The sequence below is a fragment of the Poecilia mexicana genome, unplaced genomic scaffold (genome assembly GCF_051168715.1).
Source record: "Poecilia mexicana isolate PSO_F unplaced genomic scaffold, ASM5116871v1 scaffold_19, whole genome shotgun sequence".
Taxonomy (NCBI): domain Eukaryota; kingdom Metazoa; phylum Chordata; class Actinopteri; order Cyprinodontiformes; family Poeciliidae; genus Poecilia; species Poecilia mexicana.
The window spans coordinates 16,678,394-16,694,876 of NW_028263388.1; the positions used below are offsets into that span (position 1 = coordinate 16,678,394).

General features: G+C 39.2%; 1 protein-coding gene across 5 annotated transcripts in view; it reads left to right on the plus strand.

Moving 5' to 3' along the window:
• The window catches only part of ptprea (protein tyrosine phosphatase receptor type Ea), a 65,024-nt gene that overhangs the window by 19,847 nt on the left and 28,694 nt on the right, over positions 1-16,483 (plus strand). For all 5 annotated transcript variants that reach the window (XM_014982588.2, XM_014982590.2, XM_014982591.2 and 2 more), the window contains exon 2: positions 12,752-12,992. The gene's annotated coding sequence lies outside the window, so the exon portion shown is untranslated. The remainder of the gene's footprint in view (positions 1-12,751; positions 12,993-16,483) is intronic.

The window sequence follows — 16,483 nt, forward strand, 5'->3', positions numbered from 1 at the left end:
TTAGGGACATTCTGAGCTGCTCTTGCATCGTCTTGCTGTATGAAAGTGAGACTGATGGAGTTAGGGATATAAATGGCAGCACAGCTTTTGCACTTGCTGCTACAATCCACTCATTCAGCAAAGAAAAATGTTTGCATATTTGCAATCCCCCCCCACCTTCTCCCAAAAATATGCACACCTATGATTCCCTGCGTGTCTGACAAACAGAATAATTGCACGCTGAAGAACCATGAGGTGTGAGCAGTCATGCAGAACCTGCTGTGAGGGCAATTGATATGAATGGAAAATAGATGATCCCTCCACGGCTTTCCCTCGGAAGGCGCTCTTTGTTCGTGGCGGAGGGAAGCCGAGATAGATCCATGTGAAATCCATCACACAGCTGCTGGCTTGGCAGTCAACCCTAACAGCCCCTCCTCCTTTCACTTTCTTATCTTTGCTCCTCAGATGAGCACGTGGAGCCTTTGTTTACAGCTCTTTATAAAAGATCCACACCAGTAATCCTCAGGATACTCGGATGAGCTAACATCTTTTTAATAATGCCAAGCCCGATACCTACAACACTGACAGCCCGCTCTGAGGCACCTGCTCCTGCAATGTTTAATTTATGTAATCAATGCTGCGTCGCTCCTGTCGTTTCGGAACGTGTAAAATGTGCATCTGCTTGCATCACAGCGGTGGCTCGTGTGGATGTTTATAATTTAACGTCTACGATCGTGTGCGCTGGATATGCGCTAAAAATACAGGATGTTGAGCTCTTTGCTACAGTTTTCTCCACATCCTGTTTTTAAGTTAAAATATTTCAAACTGCTTTAAAAATGTTATTTAAAGAAGGAGAAAAAAAACCGCTGCACAAAGATTGATTTATTTTTCTTTTTTTATGACATCTGTCACTTTGGCTGTTTTTAGCATCTGGTGTTAGCAATTAGCATGGCTCATTGACAGCTGCTGTATGGATATTTTTAGAGAATGCATTTGTAGGCTGCCAACATTTAAAATACAGACTTTTCCATTGCAAACTGGCATGAATGGCACAAAGGGGCAAAACTTTGCTGTACTCACTTCAGCCTTACTGTTATCTGTTCAGAGCCTTGCACTCTCTCTCACTCCAGTCTTAGAACTGCATAAATGCCTTTAAAATTTAGTAGAAAATCCAGTTTACACTTAAAATAGCTTCTCTGTGATTCCTCTAATTATTCTATAAACACCTCACTGATACTGAAAATTGAAGAGTGCTTTTGTTACCACAGGATGTTTGTAGTATGTTCACTGATTAGAAAAAATTGGCTTTTTTAAAGTTTCTGACTATTCAGTCGTTGGTTGTGCTGAAAGATTGAATAATTTAAAATTAGTTAACACCAGGCGAACAACAAAAGGCACTTTTGTGAACCTGGTTCATTTGAAATTTAATATTGAACACTATTGACCTTTTTGTATTGTTTCTACTGACAAACATATCAGTCTTATGCGTTGACTGTAATTTTACACAGTTGTCAATATTTCATTAGAAACAGAAGACCTTTTCGGTGATTTACCGTACAGAACGTTCCTGAGCAGGAAAAATAAATCTCATCTGCAGATGTAACCTCGGTTCGTTTATCAGCTTCATCTGCTGAATTTATCCTCACAACGCCACCAGCAAGGCCTTTTAAAATGCTACATTATCTTGAATCAGCAGTCTGTGGTCGCGTGGGAAGGAAATCGATGGTGTCACTGCTCAAGTGTGACTTGCCATCCATCAGTCGGCGTGCTGACTGGAGCAGCTACTGTAGATGATCTGCTGAGTGGTCAATTTCCTGTTACCTGCTATAGATGAAGTAGCACAGCTCCTCTCTCGGCCTTCCGTTTTTTCCCCAACCCTGATTTCCCTACAGGTTTGTTGTTACACCGATACAGGAGGGATTAAAATTAAACAACGTGGCTTTGCATCTGTAATCTGAAAACCCTGGATAATGAGACCTAAAGGGAATTGCAGTTTTTGTTTGATTTTTTTTTTTTCATCCTCTAGAGGGCTCAAATTCTCCCAGGCTTGTTTGTAGTGGACATGAAACTCAAACATGTGATCCATTTGCCCCTCATGTTGCACCTCGACGACGCAGCAGAGTGTTTACATGACTGCTTCCTGGAAGGAGCGTAGAGTAAGTAGGTGGGGGTGCAAATTCTCTTCTGTCTGATGACTAGATTGTAGTATTTACTCATGCACATAGCACTGGCTTTAGATCAGCTGGAGTGATGCCTTTGAAGAAAATGACACAAAGAGGACTGAGGTCTTTTTTTTATAGGCGAGTTCAGTCGCTGCTCCTAAGTGCAGTGGATGTTGCCCTGTGAATCACCCGCATCCTGTTGATTTAGGTTTACAGCATGCTCTTCCTATGAGCTTTTACTTCCTGTCCCAGACAGGATTCAGAAAAACAAGGAGCTGGCCGGCTGGACAGTAGACGGGAAATCATGGTGGAGTTTCTTTAAGCGAAGACTTTGAAGATTTTGCACGTTCTTTAACTCACTATTTTTGATATGACAGACTAGCATTCATAGCATTCCAAAAAAAAAAAAAAAGTCAAAAACGCTGCTCATCTTAAAATAAAATATTCTGCTCAGACAAGCTTCCAAGTATAACATTAATTAAGAACTTGTTAACTACCACTCCCCAAATACCAGTTTATTCCACCACAACCACCTTTTACAGGAGCGATGGTACTTCTTGGTGGTTCTTTTTCACACCACAACATCTACCAGGGTAAATGGAGATTACCAGAGTAGGAATTTACCACAGAAAAACGGCCTGCTGCTTCCATAACACCCTCTGTCTTTGGGGTGGAGATTTGTGGAGAAAGGACGATGGCTTCTGTCTTTGGTTGGAAAGAAAAACTCTGCATTACTGCAACTGGCAGAAATTAAGGGGTGGATTGCATTTTTTTATTTATTCTTTTTTTTTTCAAATCTATTACAGTTTTAGCCTTTGTATTTTTTTCACCTAAGTTTTAGACTCTAACTGCCGTCATACAATCTGAAAATAATACTTTAATGGTCTCATCTCACTGTTCCTGTCCAGTTTTGGGGTCTTCTTTACCCCGACATGTCAAACACTGAACTCCATCGCATTAGCTGCTGAGCGTCTTCGTAGGCACGGGCTGAAATGTGCATGAAGACTCAAAAGTTACTGTTTTAAAACCACTATCATGTTCTGTCACAGTGTTCCTGAATGGCTTAAAGTACCAGAGAGTGTGCCAAAGTAACCAGAAATTTCTGTAAGCATAGAGAACTACAGCAGTGTCCCTTCCTCATCTGTTGCTGTGCACTGCTGGTCAGCTGATTAGCAACAAACATTATTTAAATAGCTTATAAATATTAGGAGGAGGGACTTCCCACCCTATTTTGTATCTCAGAGAAAGTAGTCATTAAAATGAAAGGGGTTTTGCTAATTTAAAGCACAAAAAGTATGTTTTGGAGTCTTGTTATTTTAGTGATTAGTGTACATAGCATTAACTGCCAACATTCCTCTCTGTACAAATTACCTAGAGAATCCCTTAGTGATTATATTTCAGCAAATCCAGCATGATACAAAATAGACAGGAGTTTAAAAACTGTAGTTTTCTCCAGATAAGTGGAGCACAGAGTAGCATAATACTGCCCTATGCATTTATGAAGTGTATAAAGTTATTTAAAATACTTTTAAATTTACCAGAATGGTAAATCTACGTTTTACTGTAAGAACGACAACATTCACCACATTATTTCGGTGACAGTTGTGGTTATGGTTTCCTGTTTCCAACATAAGCTATTAAATCATTTCTTATAATACTGTAAGAACCTCCATTTCTGGCAGTATTTCAGGCTTTTAAATATTCCTGCTCTGCAACTGGGAGAAAATAAAACAAGAACTTAGTGGAAAGTGTAGAGGCTGTAGTTCTACTTTTATAGGTTTTTTTACTGGTGAAGTTCAGCAACACTGGATTTAATTTCCCTTGCAGTACAGCAGTAGAAACACACAATAAACATAAAAAGGTTTTCGGGGTAATTAAGTTCCAAGGGCAAAGGTTTAGGGTAGGATAATTGAAATCCGCTTCTCCAACAAAATCCGCTATTTCAACAAAATACTCCACGACTAAGTGGCAAGGATCAGTCATACACCCCAACTTGTAGTTCCCACTCTGAACGGGCATCATAAATGCCTGTGAACTAAAGTGACTGTTTGATTGGTACATGTCAAATCCACCCACCTTTTCTGGCATTTTTCTTCAACTACCTTGATCAAAATGAGCAGATCTGAACTCTCACACACACAAACAGCCACTTCTGCTCCTCAAAAGGTATTTTAAAATCCCTCCCTGTGATTTGTACGCATGGACTGCAAAGGCCTGTGCAGGGGGGTTTGAAGTCCCTCCACACTGATATGCAGTCTGTGCACACTGCATTGTAAATCCACATTTTTAGGCCAAGAATATGTATTTATTCATGGCTTTACTTTATCATCTTACAGGACACAAAATCTGTAGGAATCGCTTGTTATGCTTGCTTCAACAAGCTTCCTTCCATAATGTGAAAGTAACTCCCCGCGTGTTCGTGTTACTGCTGCTGTAGTCGGAAAGCTCCGCTTAACGAAACAGCCTGTGTTTAGTGGAAAATTTATTGCGCCATCCACTGAGAAATATTGATGCTTAAATATTGAGAATTAAGTTTCTTTCCTCCAAATCAAGTGTAAAAGTGAGAAAAAAATATATATATGTAACAACTGCATCAAATATTCAAAAAGAGCTCTTATTATTCCTCCAGGCGTTTATTTTTGTTTCACTCCATTAGTGAAAAGTCACTAAGAAAATGAGTGGTTCATCCATATAAGATGGTGCTTGTGTGTAATGGAGCTTGAAACCAGGCTCTGTGTTTGGTTTCTCTTCCCTCTGGTCTGGCTCTTTATAAATTGAGTCCCATTAGAGCGCTAATACTTTGCTTGTTAGTCCTAACCCGTCATTAGACATCTTAAGTGTGGAATTTCACCCTCTAATCTGGGTTTATGTGTTGCACATGAGAGCCAGAGCTGACCTAATATGAATGTTATTGTAGCCAGAGTCGCTACACATGACAGGAAGGGACTCTGAGCTGTTCCAATTATGACTGTTTTTTTTTTCTTTTTCTTTCTGCTTTTTCCACGCCTGTATCCTTTTGTGTTCTGCCTCAGTGACGGACTCTACCTCTGCCTGTCCAGTTCTCACAGTCCAGCTAATTTTATACTCCCACGTTTGCCTGCAGGTCAGAGCTCATACACAGGATGTGATGTAATAAGTTGTGGTTCTTTCTGGTCGGCTAGATGTGTCATGCAGGGACAGCCATCAGAAGCTGAGTTGTTGCATATTGTCCCTTGCATAAGTATTCATCGACTGCACATTATACCAAAAATGTTTTAGTGTAATTTTTTTAAGGATTTTAGTCATAATTGTGAAGTAGAAGGAAAATGATTTTAAAGTAAAAATCTGGAAATGTGGAGTGCATTTGTACTCATCGGATGAAAAGTAGCTAGAGCCACATTTCATCCGCTGTATGTCTCTGCCAGGTTTACATATCGAGAGAAAAAGTTCCGCATATTTTTCTATGCAAAATAGCTCGAGGTCAGTTTTACTAAAATGAGTGAGATCCGGACTTTGACTGGGCCGTTCCAACACCTTCATTTGCTTTGCTTTAAACCTCTTTAGTGTGGCTCTATGGCTTTATCTTTAGGCTTGTTGTCCTGGTTGAAGGTGAATCTCCTATTGACTTTCCATTAACTAGTTTCTGTGTTCCCACAGCATGACGCTGCCGTGACCAAATTCCACTTTTGGGACGGTGTGTTCGGGGAAAGGGTGGGAGACATGGATGGTTGTGAAAACAAAAAAAGTGACAACGAAAAAACTATTGTGTATGTGTAGTTTTTTTTTTTTTTTTTGGCTTCTTCAGGACACATGTAATACTAATAAAGTTCTAATAAAATACCTTGACGATTGTGGCTGTAAAATGACTAAATATGACGGGTTAAAAGCTCCTCTTTCAGTAGCTGACATTCTTAAGAAAGCTTTTCCTGAAAAGAACATTGTTGCAATACTTCACAGGTTAGATCTTTTGTGCTTTTTTTTTTTTTTTTTTTACTCTTGTTTCTTCTTTTGACAGATTTTGTGTGAAATAAACTGATTTCTCACTCGAATGTGTGAAAACTCTCAGTTCCCAGACGAGGTTGTGCAGACAGACGAGGCATGAAGCCAGACACTTAGCTTCAGAGATCCACGTATTTTTACTCTTACATTGTCCTTGGTTATTGACTGCTTCTCTGCCATGAATATTTACCACGGGGGGTTCATGGAGTATAGATGTTTCAGGGAATCCTTAGTTTGATCCTGACTGTTTCCCGTCTGAGCGGATCCGAGCCACAGCTTTGAGAGAGGATGTGAAAGCAATAAGGGAGACACCACCACCGAGGGGATGTGTGTTGGGTTGCTGCTTGGAAAGCTGAATAATGTGTTTTCCCATGCAGCCCTTCTAATGAACTGAGGATCTGCCTTTTTACTGTAGGCCACGTCTGGGTCCTACGATTGAGAATAGGGTTGACAGACTGTCTAGACTTATCCTACTTTTCTTTATCGTTGTTATACTAGAACAGTATGTAATCTTTTGTACACTGTGTGGTGTGTTGGAGGAAGGATTTTAATAAACAGAGGGAACCTCCTTCAGTTTTTAGAAGTTTTGCCTACTGAGTCATACAGACAACAATCTGCAACAAGGAGGATTAAATATCATTAAGGGTGTAAATGTAAACTAAAATCCCAGTTCTGTGCACACTGTTGCATGTTCAGACTCATGGGTCCATCTCTTCTGTTGGAATTGTTGCTATTCTTGATTCTTAGAAAATTAACTTGATAAATATGCAAAAATAATCAAATAAAATAAGAGTCACATCTATTGCAGATCATTTTAAATGATTCCAAGAAGCAAGGACTCTGCAGAGTTAAAATACATTAAAGTAGAGGTGGCTAAATATTTGTTTGCTTATTCTTATCACAAATTATTGGACAAAAAGTTCTGACTCTACATAAAAAATTATTTTTACTTCACGATCTCGGAATAACCCGTGGATATCCGGTCGTATTTTCCCATGTTATTGCCATATTTGTTCCCGTCTCTTTAAGTTTTTAAATATTTCTTTTGAGTTTATGTAAAATAAAATGTCTGAAGCTTATTTAAATAATCTGTTTTACAGTACCTGCCTGATGAAAAGGTCAAGGGAGTACATCTGGCAGTCAAAGTCTCTATGGAAAAGCAACAAAAACAAAACAACTTAAGAAAATCCCTTCCATCTGATATCTGCAACAGATGGATTGATGGATAGATTGATGGATTGATTAGGGGACATTTTTCTTGGACTCCATGTGCTGTGAGAAGTCGCCGCCATAGCAAAAGAAGACAATAAAAACAGATCTTGAACATTTGCGCCATAATAAAATTAAAAAAGCACACACATATGCTCAATAAAAAACACATATTGCACCTTCCCACATACATTCCAAACAAGCAAACATACCAACAAATCAGACCAGAGCAATAGCGTCTATAACCTAACGCATATATATTTTAACTATTTGAGTTATTTGTGTCTGAGCAACACATCCTTATTTTATTGACCTTTTTTTTTTACGTCTTCCATCACTGTATTGAGTATTGATCTGAGGAAACCACAGATGAGTATTAAATCAGGTTCTCAATTACCTTCCTCGCCATCTAAATAACACTATTGATGCAGTCTGTCACATTCTCAGTCTCTCTGTAAATATTCTTACCTTGCGTTGGCTCTTAAAGAAAATCTCCAGACGCTTGAAAATAACATGGATTGCCAAGCTCTGGAGAGCCTGTTTATGATGTTATCACTTCACATCCTGCTTATTTTGGCCAAAGACCAGATACTCAGCCAGACAGAGTGCCACGATAACACCAGTGTGCTTAAAATTCAAATGGACAGGTGATCTGTCTCGCCTCACAAATTACTTTCCTTTTCACCGTTTCTCTGCTTGCTCTGGTAAATGGAGCCCAGAATCACAGGCACAGCTTTATATTCCTATATCACATTAGGTCACATGTGCTATTTATCACAAATCCTCCAGCTCCACGTTTCATTGAGGAAATGGGATCTTCTTTCCCCCTTTCAGGTTTGGTTGTAAACACATTAATCACACTTTGCCTTGGTGGTTTTCTCACTTTCAGATATCCACATGCAGTGAAACTGGTACTATATATCTTATTTGAAAGTTGTCTTCCATTAATTACTCTATTTCATTAGTCAAGTGACGCTGCATTTGCTCAGTGTAATTCATTGTCGTTTCCTTGCTATGCAGAGGGCATTTAATAAAACTAGACTCTGGGATTTCTAAAAGATTAATGCAAGAATTTTAATCTAACATAAAACATCAAAAACACACAATGTAAATATTATTTGCAATAACATGAAGTAATCTTGGAAGTTCAACATCTTAAAGCTGCCGTCACAGTGTGTCCTGACCTGGGCCACATGCTGGCATATTGAGAAACGAGTGTCATGCGGACCTGAAAGTGAAAAAATAAAGTAGATTTTGAGGGACATTAAAGTATGCACTCCCTGTTTGATGCACTTCAATTCAGAATAGTGCATGTGTACTGGGATCAAGTGTATGGAAATCAGTCTTATGCTACTTTTGCAACAACATCACAGTCTCTTTTTTTTTCCATATTTAAAGATCATTTGAGTATCTGGAAATTGCATTTTAGTGCAGTGAATTCCCGGTAACACTTTATTTGAAGGGGGTTGAATAAGACTGACATGACACTTTCATAAACATGACATAACACCTGTCATGAACATGAATAAGCCTTCATAAATAGTTATGACTGTTGTCATAAAGCGTCATTTGGTAAATTATGACACTTTTAATACAAAGTTGACATTATTCAAAATGTCTTTGTTATGACAACTTGACATTAACCAATAAATCATTGCTGTTTAAACTTTACCTTTAATAACATAAAGTTACCTAATTTTTAAAGTACAATCAATAATACTTTTATAACAAATTTATGTCAGTAATGATTTCTTGGTTAATGCCTAGAAAATACATACCACAGCTTTAACAACTTATGCAATTTGTTATTCCTAAAATTAAAAAATTGTACCCCTTAAAAGTGAAGTATATTTGGCATTGGATTATGAATCTTGTAAAAAGTAAGAAAAAAAAAAAGAAAGCCCTGTTTTTAAAACACTTTACTATGTACTTATTGGGTTAGTTATCTTCTGAGGTCTAGAGGTTTATCTCGTGACCTCTTCGGAGGTCCTGAACTCCTGGAGACATCTTTTTTTGGGGGGGGGTCGGGGGATGTAACATGCAGCAACAAGTCAGAGCTCATCTGTAAATATTGTTCTTCTGAACTGATGCTGGAGGCTGATACACACTCAGTGGGTGAGGTGGTGTATAGTGGCAACTGCCCCTCAAAGCTTATCTCTATAAATGGATTTGCTTTGGTACACACAGAGATCTCTGTGTGATGCTCTAATCTGATTGACCACAACCCCGTAGAGATGGAAATGTCAAGCAGACACATGCTTGTGTCTGTTTGCACGTACATATTTATAGGTGTGGTAGAAATGCATGCGTCTGTCTGTGCAGTCGGTTGTCATTGTTATGCTGAAGTTGAACTTAAATCCTGAGTAAGAGTGAGTGATTTGTCTCTACAGATATTGATCGTTCCTCCACAAAAGTATAGATAAACCTAAGTAAAATGGAAGAATTACTTTAATGCATTTGTATCACAGATAACAAAATGTCAAAAATAAATGATGCAATGACTTTAAATCGACAGGTTTTTTTTTTTTTTAGTTGCTACTTTTCTAATTTCCTTTAAAGGTTAGCTGTGCTCCAGTAAGTAGGGATTAAACTTGGTAGACATGGAGCTGTCTACAGATCTCGCAGTTAATCGCACCTTTCTCAGCAAAACTGTTTCACGCACTCCAGTCCAGTAGGTGGCAGTAATACAACTGAAGTTTGTTGGCTACTTACGACGAAGACGCAAACCATGCGTCGAGTGGCGCGGATTCAGATGATAAATTCGTTACTCAATCATAAGATTGTATTTTATTTATCTAGGAAATAAAACATGCATCTTTCAAAACATGATGAAACGTGGAGTATCAATTTAAAAAATTAGTGATCAATAAAAATGCCACGCCAGATTATTTATTCCCTTCTCAATAATCGGTGGAAAAATATTTACCGGCATTACAGCAGTCAAACCCTACTCATAATTAGTGACCAGTTTCTTGCATGTTGCCACTGGTATTTTTATGAGCAGCTAGAGAGCGGTGAGTACTTTTCTCTGGAATCTCATTAAAGAGATTTTAAAACACAGTAATGGAATGAGTGTGTTTCAGTGTTTTTTTTATTTTTTTCCTCTTTTTGCCGCAAACCAGGCCTTGCCTAGTTGTGAGATTTTAGCAGATCCAGGAGTAATTGTTGCCTTTCTATTGTAAATAATAATAAAATTGCACTGCACATTTTTGATCCTCTTTACACTGTGGGTTTTTATACTGTCATAAAAGCTACTGCAGGGGATGATCTGATTTGAGGTGTCATTTTAGTGATGTCCTATGTAATGGCTCAACTAAAATTTTTATCATTTCCTCTTCTGAATATATACATTGTCTTTTCCTATTGTGCACAGAAATATCCACATGTGGATACCAGTACTTTTTGCTTCTTCTTTTTTTTTTTGAGTCTTCTCAAAAGTACATAATGTTCCCCGTTCATATTTGAGCTTCTCATTGATGTGTATAAACTCTTGATCTTACGCTTTTTCAGGCTCATTTTGGTTGCAGTATTGAAAACAATCCCCTTACTGAACTTTGGGACTTTTTTAAGTGTTTTTTGACTTTTATATAAATTTCTTTGTTATTAATTTCGTAGATTTAAGTTAATTTTACATTAACCAAATGCAACAAAACTTTGCGTAACCAAGTTATATTCTTCACTCTGAAATTTTGGTGTAGCAGCTTTTCTCTTTTAATACTGTTGAGCTGTGCATCTGGTCATATAAAAGAAAGGTTCCTCTATTATTCAGCAGCCTCCTAGATCAGACTCGCCTCTGTCAGACCTCATATTATTTATTTATAAATTCTGAGACTGTATCTGATTTCAAGTACTCCTACGCAAATGCTTTCCAGGAAATGAGACACAAATTCAAAACAAAATCACAGAGGATTGACGATGTGATCCTATTTTTTTTTTTTTTTTTTTGTTCCCTTCCCACTTGATTCTGCCAGAATTAGCTTTTGCCCCTGTGAGACTAGCATGGTAATCCTCAAGCATGACATCTCATTTAACAGGATGTCGTGAAGCAAATGCTGACTGCATGTTTTCTCCCCGATTTCCTGTGGGCGAGCGGGTGGAGGCGGGGAGGGCTGCAGGAGATGTGTGCATTAGTTTATCAGGGGCAGCCTAGAAAAGAGGAAACAGGAAAGAGAGATAAACACGTGCGCGCATCTTTCTGTGTGCCCAGCCTGACGATCCGGTCGCCATCGCAACCACAAGGCATGCATCGCATTGCCGAGGGGGGAAAACCTTGGAACTCTGAAAACAGCTAAGTTGCAGAAAAATGTCCACAAGCGTCTAGCTTTGAGTTTTTGCTGTGATCTTTAAGAAAAAAAAAAAAAGGTAATTGGCGTATTCTTCACACAGCTGACAGAGAGGCTCCAGATACGTAGGCCGCTTGGCCTTCCCAGGTAGATGAATCGCGCTCTGTGTCCCCATTTCATCGCACTCCCTCCTCCTCCTCTTACCCTCCTTTTTTGCTCCCCTATGGTTCAGCAAAGGGTTTATTTATTAGATGGCACCAAACTGCAACCTCTGCTGCAGCTAATGCACCGTCTTTGTACCAGTTTTTATTGCACAGAGAGAGTAAAATACCAAGAGGAGGAGAAAAAAAAAATCATGGATTAAAGTAAATATGCTGGCAAATAGAGACGAGGAGGCTTTATATTGAATTATGTTGCAAATCTGCCAGATTTATCAACGGGGGGCTGGAGGCTGTTCTTCTGGGCTTCATTGCAGGGCAGCCTAGTTCAGCAAGTGATATGCTTTTTTTTTTTTTTTTTTTAAGAGCTTGATCTTTAAAGGACTGATTTATATATTTCAGGCATTTAGCAAGTATTATCAAACCAAAAGTATAATTTCCTTTATTTCTTGTTTCCTAATCTTGTGCTGCAGCTTCTTTTTGCTCGTCTGTTTTATTACGAATGTTCTGTGGCCCCCATAAAAATGAGACCGCAATTCATTTCTAAACAATTTCCTCAGATAAAATGAGTAACCCGGTAATTCATATATTGTTTCAGTTTCAGCATTCAGTCTTCACCTGTTGCGTAAAACCTCTCTAGTCAAAGGTATCCTCGTGGTTCCTTGTCTGTTCCCAAGTGGTTCTACATAGAGTTTTCACATTAAAAGGTGTTGAAAAAATTGTAATAATTCATTGCGGCGTTATGATGCGCTGTGTAGAGCATCAGTTTTTTGGTATACAGTTTCTCCTTTTCTCAGTTCTCTCTTTAGAGAAGTCGTCTTTTCACCACCTGCTCTTCTGCTTTTCATGTGCCGTTCTTCGCTCCTCCTCCTCCTCAGACAGGAACTGCATCATGCCTCTCTCCATCCACCAGCGTCTTCTCGTCTGTCTGCTGCTGTCCTGTTAATTGGCTAACATGTGCTCCGTCCCTACTCTCTTGAAGGAGGCGAGCATCTCCTGAAGGCATCCGGTGCCGTTTCCGGAGAACCCTCGCTGGTTCAGACCAGGTTAACCCAGTGAGATCCACTACTGGAGACTGGGATCGTCTCTCTTCAGCCTCCAGCTCCTGGATATCTTCACACTTGAGAACAGGAGAGCAATGTGACCCCTGGATTGGATGAGGACCATGGGAACTGTTACTATGGATCTGAGAGTCGCCACGCTCTGAATCAACTCTCATTCAGGTAATGCAGAACTCTACACGCATAACTGATTAAAATTTTTATTGTGATTGAGTTTAAAATTAGACCACATGAGAATTTCATTCGTTTTAGCGAGTGTTACAAGGCACCAGCTTTTTGCTGCACTCAGAGTGAAGTTTCTCACAAGTTGACGGCATGGTTTCCCTTAAATCGACTTCCTCATTTTGAATATTCACCGCTCTGACCAGCAAAGAAGACCATAAAACAGGAAGTGGGACAGGCCGGTGAAAAGCAAATGACAGTCAGACCCAAACAACTTAGTGCTCTTAGTAGAAATCAGCTGCATTTTCATTTCAAAATGCAGTGATTTACATAATTTATTTGTGGATATGAAGGCAAGGGAGTTTGGGGGGAACAAAAAAAAAAGAAATCTGATTAGCATTTGGATATTTTTTGGTATTTTGTTGATTCTGTTTGAAGTTTCAGCCTCAATAAATGAAACATTTCTTGTTCGACTTTTTTTCATAAACAGTAAACAGATTCTGAGTCTCCAGTCTCCCACTGAAGTTGTTAGATTTGTTGCCACAGAGCACACGCTTCAGTTGTGACCTTAGCTAACTTTTGAATTTCACTATTAACTAAAGATTTAATCCTCCTTCTTTCTGTACTTCAACTTCAGTGTGATGTAGGGTTTTTTTAGGCAGTTCTTTAGATTTCCTACTTCTGCCACTTCAGGCTTGAATTTATCATTTGAGCCATATTGTCAACATACTTTGGGAAACTATGAGCAATTTCTTGGTGCTCTGACTATCCCTCTTTCTTTTTTCAGTTCCCATACATTCTGTAGTACTCTCAGGTGTTTCCAACTTGCCCTAAAGCTATTGGCATGGTTTGCTTTCATGATTTAAAAATGGTCAAAAAATGGACTGGGATAAAATCGACACCGATTATATTGAACATCCATTATTCTACATGGTCCAGTTATGTGGTCTGCACTTCTTAAACTGAGAGAAGTTGGAGAGTGAGAGGTGATGACTTACAGACCTCAAGAGTTTTGCTGATAAAGGTTTGTTGTGACTTTTAAAGGGCCGCGTTACATGAATGTGTCGCTGTCTGTAATCCCTGGTATTAATCAAGGTTCTTGGAGATGCAGATGATGGCCGCTGGGATGAGCCAGCAGCTTGGACACACTTTACAACAGTTGCACCAGGTCCCATGTGCAACTATTTTACAAGGTCATTGGTGGGCATAGCAACATCCAAAGCTGTTGTAAAGTTTTTGCTCTCAGCACAGATCACTTCCTCTAGTTTTGAGTTGATCATTATTTGAGTTGGGTTGCTCTCGCCCGGTCCTGTGTGTAGTGATCTATTGACCGCCTGAGTTTAAAAACCACTTCCTAAATTACTTTTCTGATGGTTTGATTGAAGTGATCAGTAAATACGATCAGGTCTTCATAATTATAGATTTTAATATCCTCGTGTGTTGTCCTGAAATGTCACAGATTAAAGATTAAGTCTGTAACTTGTGCTCCTGTTTGGATTTGGTTCTGTCTGACTGTCGCACCTTTTCACTGCTGCTCGTTTCTCATCTGGTTTTAATGACATGAACTTTTACTCTGTGTGTTCTGACACTGAAAAGTTGACGGAGTCTCTGTCAGCTGCTCCATTAAAACCCAGGCGTCCCGAACTGACACGTCAGCCCGAGCTGAAAGATGCCACTCATTCTGCCAGACGGGCCTCCTGGAAGGCTGAGCGCAGGTGGACAGACAGGCTTCAGGTTTTCCTCGACGTGTTAAAAGATCACGATCAGAACACTGTAAAAACTGAATAACAAATATTTTTGAGAAACGATTTCACCCAGTTGCCATATCAGATGAAACTTTCTGGTTCCTCCAGTGCTGCTGTTCACCTCGTCTTTTAAAAAAAATGTTTTAAATGTCATAGGATCTTCTGACTTGATTGTTATTGATAGCAGTCTAAGCGTGATCCCCAGGGCTTCAAAGTGTATCAAAAAACCAGGTCTTGGTCCATCCATCTTTTTTCAACCAAACTTCACTTCCTCTGTTGTATTAGCATTAATAAGTTTATCATCTTTAGTGTCTTTTTGCTGGGTGGGGCCTCAGGGCTCCATGCTAGGACCTTTTCTCTCGCTCCATTGCCCGCTCTTGGTTTCTGCTTTGAGGACATGTTTGAATTTAATTTCATTGTTGTGCTAATAACTGCCAAATCTACATTCCTGTGGAAAAAAAACTTGAGGCTAAGTCTGTTCATCTGTTGTTACAATGCCTAAATGAAATCAAAGCTGGGATGCCCCTCAATTGTTTGTGCTTCACTGATAAGACTGAGGTCATGGTTTTGTTCACAAGTTCTTCTCCACCATATGAAGTTTGTCTCTTAGACTCTATTGAAATCCACTGCTACCAATCTGGGGATGAGATTAGAGAGCATCGTTGGATGTAAGACACAAAAACAAGCTTTTTCCAACTGTGACAAATTGCCAAAATCGAGACCATTTTGTCCAGTCATGACTTTAAAAACATCACACTTTTATTACATTACACTTTGACTATTGCATTGTGGTCTATTTCAGGGCCAGCCATGCTGCCCTTTCTTGCCTTCAGCTTCTCTAAAATGCAGCTGCTTGTCTTTTAGTTCGATCACGCAGGCAAGAAAACATTTCTCCTTTGCTGGCTGCTCTTCAGTGGCTCCCTCTGTGCAACAGAATTGATTTTATTTTTTTGTTTTTTTTTGTTTTTAAACATCCTAATGGCCTCACTTCCCGCCTTCTCTTGGACTGGCTTCATCCTTCCTCTCCTTCACGGTGTCTAACGACAGCTGACCAAATGCTTTTGGCAGCCACTTGTCTTTAAATGCATGTGAAAGTAAACAGGATTGGATTGCACTGGATTAGATGAGAATGCAACGTTTAGTGGAAGGAAAAAGTGTGGTTGAAAGAAGTGCCCTTCTCAGATGAATGTACATTTCTGCATTTCATTTAGAAATCAGGGTCCCAGGGTCTGGAGGATGAGTGGAGAGGCACAGAAATGCAGATTGCTTGATGTCCAGGGTTATGTTTTCAGTGATTTAGAGAGCCTGGTGACATTGGTCGTCTGTGTTTTATCAAATCCAGTCACAGCTAATCTTACATTGGAACCGCAACTTTCAAAAATAATGAAGATCCACCTATAAAAACAGCATTTCTCAGCACTGTGTGAAGCTATAAATTACAATCACAAACCAAAGATATGAAGTCTTTGACTTTTACTCGTACTAACTTTGTGAATTTGTCCTTGAATTAATAGAAATCCCATGTAAAATGGTAAGAGAGATGCAAGAAGTGCGTCTTGATTAATATGCATTTACAATATTTTGTCTCCAGCAAGCTGCTTAGTGATAAGCGGAGGTGCATGACCATGAGACAAGGACGAAAGGAAAGTGAAGATGAAAACATTTAAAACAAAAGCCATAATCAGAACATAGTGGAAAGAAGGAGAATACTCTGTTTGTGTGGATAAGTCATCGGCGGCCGGCTGT